This window comes from Littorina saxatilis, linkage group LG5 (assembly GCF_037325665.1).
Source record: "Littorina saxatilis isolate snail1 linkage group LG5, US_GU_Lsax_2.0, whole genome shotgun sequence".
In the NCBI taxonomy this organism is placed as follows: Eukaryota; Metazoa; Mollusca; class Gastropoda; order Littorinimorpha; family Littorinidae; genus Littorina; species Littorina saxatilis.
Window position 1 is genome coordinate 3,436,122 of NC_090249.1, and position 8,305 is coordinate 3,444,426.

The 8,305-nt window shown below is 37.4% G+C and overlaps 2 long non-coding RNA genes across 5 annotated transcripts; one reads left to right on the plus strand and one right to left on the minus strand.

The window, feature by feature from the left end:
- The first annotated feature begins 215 nt into the window (after nucleotides 1–215).
- On the plus strand, nucleotides 216–6,124 carry LOC138966087 (uncharacterized). Of its 4 annotated transcripts, XR_011455600.1 has the most exons (5): nucleotides 235–274; nucleotides 819–903; nucleotides 1,065–1,134; nucleotides 1,859–1,937; nucleotides 4,456–6,124. It is a non-coding gene; the product is annotated as an uncharacterized lncRNA (long non-coding RNA). The 4 variants fall into 4 exon arrangements; XR_011455599.1 differs by lacking the exon at nucleotides 819–903 and having other exon boundaries at nucleotides 216–274; XR_011455598.1 differs by having other exon boundaries at nucleotides 239–274; nucleotides 819–1,134.
- Nucleotides 1,679–7,764, minus strand: LOC138966088 (uncharacterized). Its single transcript, XR_011455601.1, has 3 exons — nucleotides 7,250–7,764; nucleotides 6,524–6,642; nucleotides 1,679–3,411 (listed from the first exon to the last, which is right to left on the minus strand). It is a non-coding gene; the product is annotated as an uncharacterized lncRNA (long non-coding RNA).
- Nucleotides 7,765–8,305: the final 541 nt, after the last annotated feature.

Genomic DNA, 8,305 nt, shown 5'->3' on the forward strand with positions numbered 1-8,305 from the left:
TGGTTCTGGTACTTTCAGTTCCGGCTGTTGTCATTAATCTACCAAAATAAAAGATCAAACGGAGTTTTCGATTTTTATTTCATGGTTCAGAAAAATATTGCTTATTTTCTGAAGTCAACCGTTTTAGCTAATCTTTCTTTGATTCTTAAAAGTCATTTCAGATTTTTGAAAAATAGTTAACGGTTAGTAATTACCAATATATCGTAAACAAACATATCGATAGGTTTTGGTAAGAAGACACAAGTGCGATGAATGTGGTACCAGTATTTTTGTGGTAAGTAAGGATGCATTTCTTTGCTGTAAGCACATTTACAATGCACATTTAATCTGTTTAGCAACATAAACGAAAGCATGGTACAGTGCCGCTTGTTTGTGGTCTATCTTTTCGCGGCAGATGCGTAACAATTAGGGTCTCAGTTGGAAAAAGCTGCTCGGAACCAGAGCAGATTTGGCTTGGGTTCTTTGAGTGTGAATGATCGACGAGTGGCTTGACATTTTTAACGAATCATTACTGTAGCCTACTTGAAACCATCATCTGTTTCTGAATTTGTCATCAGTTATGATTGAGCAGTCTCATAGGAATCGTCCATAAAATGTTAAACCGAAAAAGGGCAGACGATTCTAAATCACACAGGCTGCTGTACAAAATCAGATCTAAAACGATATTTTGAACTGCGACGTCTGCGTAAATGCCCTGTAACAAAATACCTTGTCCTGGTCATGTGTATGCACATCAGCTTCTATTGGGAAGATCAGTATTTTATATTAATCACAAATACAAGATTAGAAATAGTTCTGAAGATCGCCTTTGATTTCAGTTTCAGCGGCAAACTAGCAGATCTGTCCAAACCGGCATCGTTACATGGTTGAAACTTGAATAATCCCAAATAGATCTGAGTGGGGGTAAGTTTTATAGTATTTCAATTTTTTACGGCAGTTTTATTTAAAGATAGTGTAGTGGATGTCTCTGGTGAAGACTACAGTTATATGAATTTTTTGTTGTAATATTAAAATGATTGTTCTTTATTTACACAATTGAATAATTTGTATTTATTTGTTTGCAGATGACGGCATACTGAGTGCTCCAAGAACATACGCCTGCTGGCATTTTGTGTCTTTTCTGAAGACGTTGAGGCAAGCAGAAGTCACGGTCCTGGCCACACACACACAATGACATGAACAAGAAATGATATTTTTTCATGGGCATATCCAGTATTAAAACTTTATTACCATGCAAACGCAACGATTAGAATTTAGAGAAGGTCATCGGTCACACACACACACACACACACACACACACACACACACACACACACACACACACACACTGGGCGGATCCGGAGGGGTGTTCCGGGGTTTCCGGACCACTTAGGAGCCGGCCTTTGTATTCTAAGTGACGATTTTGGAAAGAAGTTGGCTAATTAGTTTGCTCAGGTTGCGCCAGATCGATCAATTGTCCTTGTTGTGATTCAAATTTTTCTTCTTAATATATTTACTTTTTTGGAAGGTGTATCAGGGGATGTTTCTTGGCTCAGATTGATCCATTTTCCTTGTTTTTATCAACATTTGTCGGACCCCCCCCCCCCCCCCAAGGAGGTTGAACGCTTCGCGTCTTCAACTAAACGCTTCGCGTCGTCAAATTGTCCCTAAAAGAAATTTGGAAACTCCCCCTTAAAAGTGATGTGATCCGCCCCTGCACACACACAAACACACACAAATAGAGAAGTAATAAATGGATACAGTTTTTCTTTATTTAAATTACAATCAGATGTGGTCGTAGAACAGGCGCTGTAAACAAAACCTAGCATGATATACCACTTGTGTGATGTTTCGGTCAATATCTTTATTTTCCTTTCAGAAATACATTGGCGTTTTGAATGTCAAGGGAAGTGATACAAATGCTGCAGCGGGCTATCAAGAACGCGAAGGCAAACAAGGTAAATACCTACTTCTGACATTAGTTTACTTATTAACTCTTTCTATACTGGCCATTATCTCCCCAGTCTCTCCCCAGAAACTGGCCATTTGCATGGGTTTGCAAAAAAATTCTCAAAAATAAACAAAACAAGAATGCAGCCTTCAAACTCATAGGTTTTATTGTGAATATATTGCTAAAACATATGCCAAAGTTTGGTTTCATTGTTGTGAAAAAAAATAAAAATATGATGTCCAGAATTTATGGGTATATTTTACGCAATACGAAAAAGGGGGTATGTATTTTGACTTAGAAGCATTTTTTCTTATGAAGGCTCTGTTTGCAACAAAACTGTTTCTGTTTACTTGTATGAAGATTGTGCTAACACAAAAACATAACAAATACCAACTGATTTTCCATTTGGTGGTCATGTAAGCATTGTGAACATGTCCGAAAAATCTGATCACACACCATGTGGTCGACATGCAGACCTGAACGGCCAGTGTATGGTGGCAGAGTTGGAAAATAGGAAAAGTCTTGATGCCAATCCTTCATCAAAAACCGAAGAAAATCGTCATTGTAATAAGTTTGCTTTATTCTAAATCAAACGACTAGGATAGATGACAGACACAACGACAAACACATTCAATTCTATGTAAAACATACACAATGCGCACGTTAACAAGCTGGCCACAACAATGTGCCCATCGTGCATGAAGTGTGGCTTTGGTCGGATCAGTAGCCGTGCTTTGTCTGCGATGCTAAACATGAAATTTTGTTAAAGCGACGATTTAGCAATGTTGTTGTTGCTGCTGCTGCTGTCTGTTCTTGTCACGACATCTCGCCATATAACAGTTTTTTCCCTCCTGATTCTGAGAAGAAGCTGTTTAATTGTGATATCAGGCCTAGGAACCCCTGATTTTCACTTGGAGCATTCTCAAAGAAACTTAGCGTATGTTAAGAAAAATGAGTGTACTCCACACTTTGTCTTTTGTTGTTCGTTGTCGTTGCATGTCTACCGTTCCACAGCCACCTACTATAAGTGCAAGTGTTAAATGACGTATTTCCACAAAAGACTGCTTGCAGAGAATCATGTGATGCCAATGACAGGTAAGGACATGTGGTAATACATACTACGTTTTGGAACCAGGGAAAATGCAGCACAAATTATTTATGAACCAAATTGATTGACTTGTGCACCATGACAAAAGTTTTCTTTGATCCATAAAAAGTCTTTTGCCAGAAAAATTGCTCTGAACATCAAGTACCCTGCAAGTTGTCACACATTTACATTATTGAAATAAAAAGAAAACACACCAGTAACCAGGTTAGGTACGTTAATATCTATAATCAATATCTCGGCACGTTACTGCCTTCTTCGGGATGGTAAGCTGAACATTATTGAACAAAATAATCGGTTTAGATTGTATACTTTGATTCCTGAACGAAGAAGCAGAGGTACTGCATACAACTAGGACTGTAATATCAGCTTTTGCCTGAAACACACACACATACACTTATAAAATTAATGCAATGTCATTGTATGAAGCCAGAACAATCACTAACTTACATAGTTGGTCACACAATTACCCATCACTGAACAATAAATCGAAGTCGGGTGGATTCAATGACTAAAGCATTAAAGGCTTTGAAAAAACCCTCATCACAAAACACCCCCCCCCCCCAAAAAAAAAAATTAAATAAATGAAATAAAACAGGTTGTCATGCTTATCTTCCGCCAATCCGTGCCCATATCATGCCAAACTTTTACCTATATATCTTTTTATCAGTCTAATAAAAATGAACTTGACTGATCATAAGCCTTGTGTTTTTATTGATTATCCCCCCTTAGTATGAGGGGGGATATTTGTTTTGCATGGTTGTTGGTATTGTCATAAAATTAATGCAATGTCATTGTATGAAGCCAGAACAATCACTAGCTTACATAGTTGGTCACACAATTACCCATCACTGAACAATAAATCGAAGTCTGGTGGATTCAATGACTAAAGCAGTAAAGGCTTTGAAAAAACCCTCATCACAAAACATCCCCCCCCCCCCCCCCCCAAAAAAAAAAAAATAAATAAAAAAAAATTAAATAAATGAAATAAAACAGGTTGTGTATATAGCGCAGTAAACACCATGCAGGTACAAGCAAAGATTTGACAGTGATTATCCTTGTTTTATATAGCACACATTTTCTAGTTTTAATCTCTCTCTCTCTCTCTCTCTCTCTCTCTCTCTCTCTCTCTCTCTCTCTCTCTCTCTCTCTCTCTCTCTCTCTCTCTCTCTCTCTCTCTCTCTCTCTCTCTCTCTGTCTGGAAAGTAATTTATTGACCTGTGGGTTATTTGCGTTTGTATACACATTGGTGATTCGTAAACTATGTTGAAAGAGATTGTCAAACAATATTATATGGGGTGTTTTAAAAAAAATGTATATCAACAAAATCTGTCATTATTATCAGGCACACGGTTTTAACAAAGCTATGTCACGGAATGCAACATAAGTGACTTAAAAAGTCGTGTTTTTGTGTGTGCAGGATATTCGCTAGGACAGGACCTCAAGCTGAACCAGCACAACAGCGATGCATTCTTCCATGGCTTCCACAAAAGTCTTTCACCTATAGCGGGCATTGCATACAGATAGTCCAAAGAGGGTTACCCTAACCCTCCTTTTTAAAAATTCTTTAGACCAATTATCCCTCTGTTCCCATGTTAAACATGGAATAATTCTGGACAAATGCGAGGACGTTAGCTTTTTTTTATTTGATTTTTTTTATCATTTTACTTATCATTAAAACTTGTTTAGATTTCGATTCGTAAACCATTTACAGTAATCCTCTGTTTTTTAACTTTGTTCATCTTACCACAGTCACTTCGTTGTTTAGATTTATCATTAAATTTGTTACCATTATGCAGGAAAAATGTAGAATAAAACCAGGAGAGCTTTCGGTAGAAGATATTTCCTGTGTCAAAAGTTAATGCTTATTCTGATTGATGGGTGCTCCAAACTAAGTTATTTTGACTGCCTTATTCGAATTCATTTCCAAGACAGGGCTGAGAAGTGGAGAAGCTTAGGAGAATATCGTAAAAATTGTCTGCAAAACTTTCGAATATGTCAGATTTTACTTTAGAGATTTTAAATACTGTTAACTGACAGAAATGCTATAACTTCTACACCAATGGACTGGATAACTTCATATTCAGCATACTTAAACTTGATTTTATGCATGTGCAGTTCACAAAGTGGCACATTTGTAGGTTAAATTATCTAACTTTTGCATCACCAATGACACCAACGCTATCGTGTCTGAGGATTGCCCTGAACCTAGCTGTAACTGCATGCTTTCTTCAGGTCATCGATAGCCTGGGGGTTGAAGGGGATGTTTTTACATACTCAGACATTCAAAATAATCAAAAAGGTAAAAGCCTGAAGGGTTTAAATTAGGTAAAAATGGCTACCGCTCAATGTCAAAACTCGTTCTGTTTAGTCGACCCCCGAATTTGGAGAAAAAAATTAAAATTGCACAAAAGTCAGACCATTCAATTTACAAAATTGCCACTTACTGGAAAGGCAGAACATACACTGAAGTTAATGAATACCACATATAAAATAATTGGTTCAACAGATGCAGAAGTAATTTGCATGGTTGTGGGTGTCCTTTTTAGGGGGGTCAACCCTGTAGAAGAGACGATTTTCTTTAATTATCAATCCGTAATATATTGTTTGTTATGCATACAAGATTAACATTGACAAATACTTCAAGACTCCTCATTGATCTTAAGAAATGTTGTGGTTTTTTTTGTTACTGACTGATTAACTTTCTATTCACTTTACTCTACATAAGTCACGACAAGAAAAGCAAGGGAGGTAATTTCTTCGGAAGAGGTAATTCTCTCCCCTCAGAACGATTGTTGTAGTTTGTTTGATTTTGTTCCTTTCCAATAAGTATTATTTAAAATAGATCTTTACATCTTGATGTGAAAGGCGCAGTACCCCCCTCCCCCCAGGATGTTAAATTCTAGGTTGTGTCCATGTAAAATCCTGATCCTAGTCAAGATCCGAGTTGGTTTTTCATGCAACTGTGCCTCTTTATGCCACTCAATTAGACATACTTTGCAATCCATAATTGCACGAAACTAAGTACAGAAAATACGTTGTTGTCGTGTTTTTAATATTACATAATGAAATAAAAAATGTCACAACTGGTTTCGTGTTGGGCTTTCTCTCTCTGTCTGAATCTCATAATTACTTCCTTCTGAGGCCTGAAATGTGTTGCAGGCATTGTTCAGCTTACATTTATTGTTACAATTTTTGTGGATATGTTATTAAGTGTGTCTGTGTTTCTATCATTCGTTATCAGTGTGGTTAAAACAAAAGCACACGTCAAAGAAATTTACCCTTCATCATTATCAAAACATGCAGATACAGGTAATAAATATTTGTGATACTTTAAACAAATGTTTGTTTGTTGCGTTTTTTCTTTTTTTCAGAGCAAACACACATCGTATTTGTTCAAACGTGTATATTCTGCACTTTCTAATACCCTGCATGGATCTCCAAATCAAGAATAATGAAAAGTCGTCTAATAGCCCTGCAGCACTCACACGAACATGATAGAAGCTTGCATGCACCCAGGCTCGCTGTCTTCGGCTAAAAGAGCTTGGTTACCGTTGGATCTTCGCTCAGACAAATGTAGCTGTCCACTTGCTCCTGTCGCATAGATCTGCAATGTGCAACATCATCTTTGATTAATAAGTCTGAGGCACAGACAGACAAACACACACACGCGCACATTTGCGAGAGAATGCACGTCAGTCTATTCAATCAAACAGTATAAAAACATACCACAGACGTGGTGGTGGAAACTGGACATTCGCCGTATAACAAAATCAAGAGATTCATTTGTGTGTGTATGTTTAATCAAAAGTTAATCTTGCGCACATTCAGTCTGTATTGTAACAGGACCCATCCCGTAAAAACTTCGAACAGATCTATTAAATTCTGAATTCCTTGACAAGTTTTTTTTCCAATCATCTGTATCTGACCGAAGTAAAAAATTCAGCCAGTACACGCATCTACCCCCTTACACGACAATACATATGTGGCGAAAAAAGGAATCGAGAGGGGGGAACAAGGAATAAATTTGATCCAGAAATAATTCCACTTCATCATTCCAAAATTCAAGTGTGAAGTGATCAACTACTGTGGTAAAGATACGTGCTTAGTATCACAACTGAAAATACAAGCCCTAGGGTTTTAAATCAAGGAAACAATTAAAGTTAAGGAAAGATCAACAGAAATGTCGAGAACATGTAAAATAGTGTACTTACAATCCGTTTCAGCATGCTCTTCGAATAATAATCTCCCAGTCAGCCTCGTGCTTACGACTTCGACAGGATGTTGCCTCTCACGCTGAGCCAGTACATTTGGAGTGAATTCAAAGGCCAGAGATGCAGTACAAGCACATTAGTTAGATCCAATTACATTGCTACCTTGCCCAATTTATGGCTATTTCTGTGGGTAACATCACACATGTGGCAAGCAGCGCTTGTTGCCGACTCTGCTGGGACAGGCAGCAGACGATTTTATTTAGGAACCAAATTCTGATTGGTTAAAACATAAAACCGGAACTCAAAGTACCACTTGTTCTTTGGAAGTATCAAATCAAGAACAGATAAGCAGGTAAATCTGAAATGGGTTCAACACTTTTAAAAAATCGTAGTAAATCAGAAAACACAGTAAACGTTGGAAAAATCATCCAGTATCGCTTCTACAGGTCTATACTTGGACAAAACATAAAGCAATTCAGTAAAGCTGACACTTCAAAATGTCTGTTTAGTTACACTTTAACCTCTCCTTTTTTGTCTCCGTCTGTCTCTCTTCTGTCTATCTGTCTCTGTCGCTCTTTCTGACTCTCTCCCTCTCAGCGGAGATCAAAGCTAGTGAAAACACACACATCTCTGAAGCAGTTTTAGCTTGTGCCTCCAAATGACTGCTGTACAACAACCAGACCCCTTCTGACTGCTGTTTGGGAAACAGTCCCCAATTCACTGCTGTACACCATTTACGTATCATTACACGCTGTTTCTCTTGCGAAACTTGTAAAGCACTACTTCTATATATTTTGCAGCTGATACTGGTAAAATGTTAATACACTATGATTGTATTGAAACATTATTGTACATAATGCACTGGGAACATTTTCAAACATAATGTGGTTAACTTCTATTTTACCTCAATGAGCGAGGGCGGGATGAAAAAAGAGCATTTTAGCATTTCTTATACTGTTACAGTGTTAGATAAAGATCAATTCAATTCAATTTAATTCAATTCAATTTAATAAATTCTCTCTCCCTCATTCTCATTCTCATTAATCAGACTCAAAC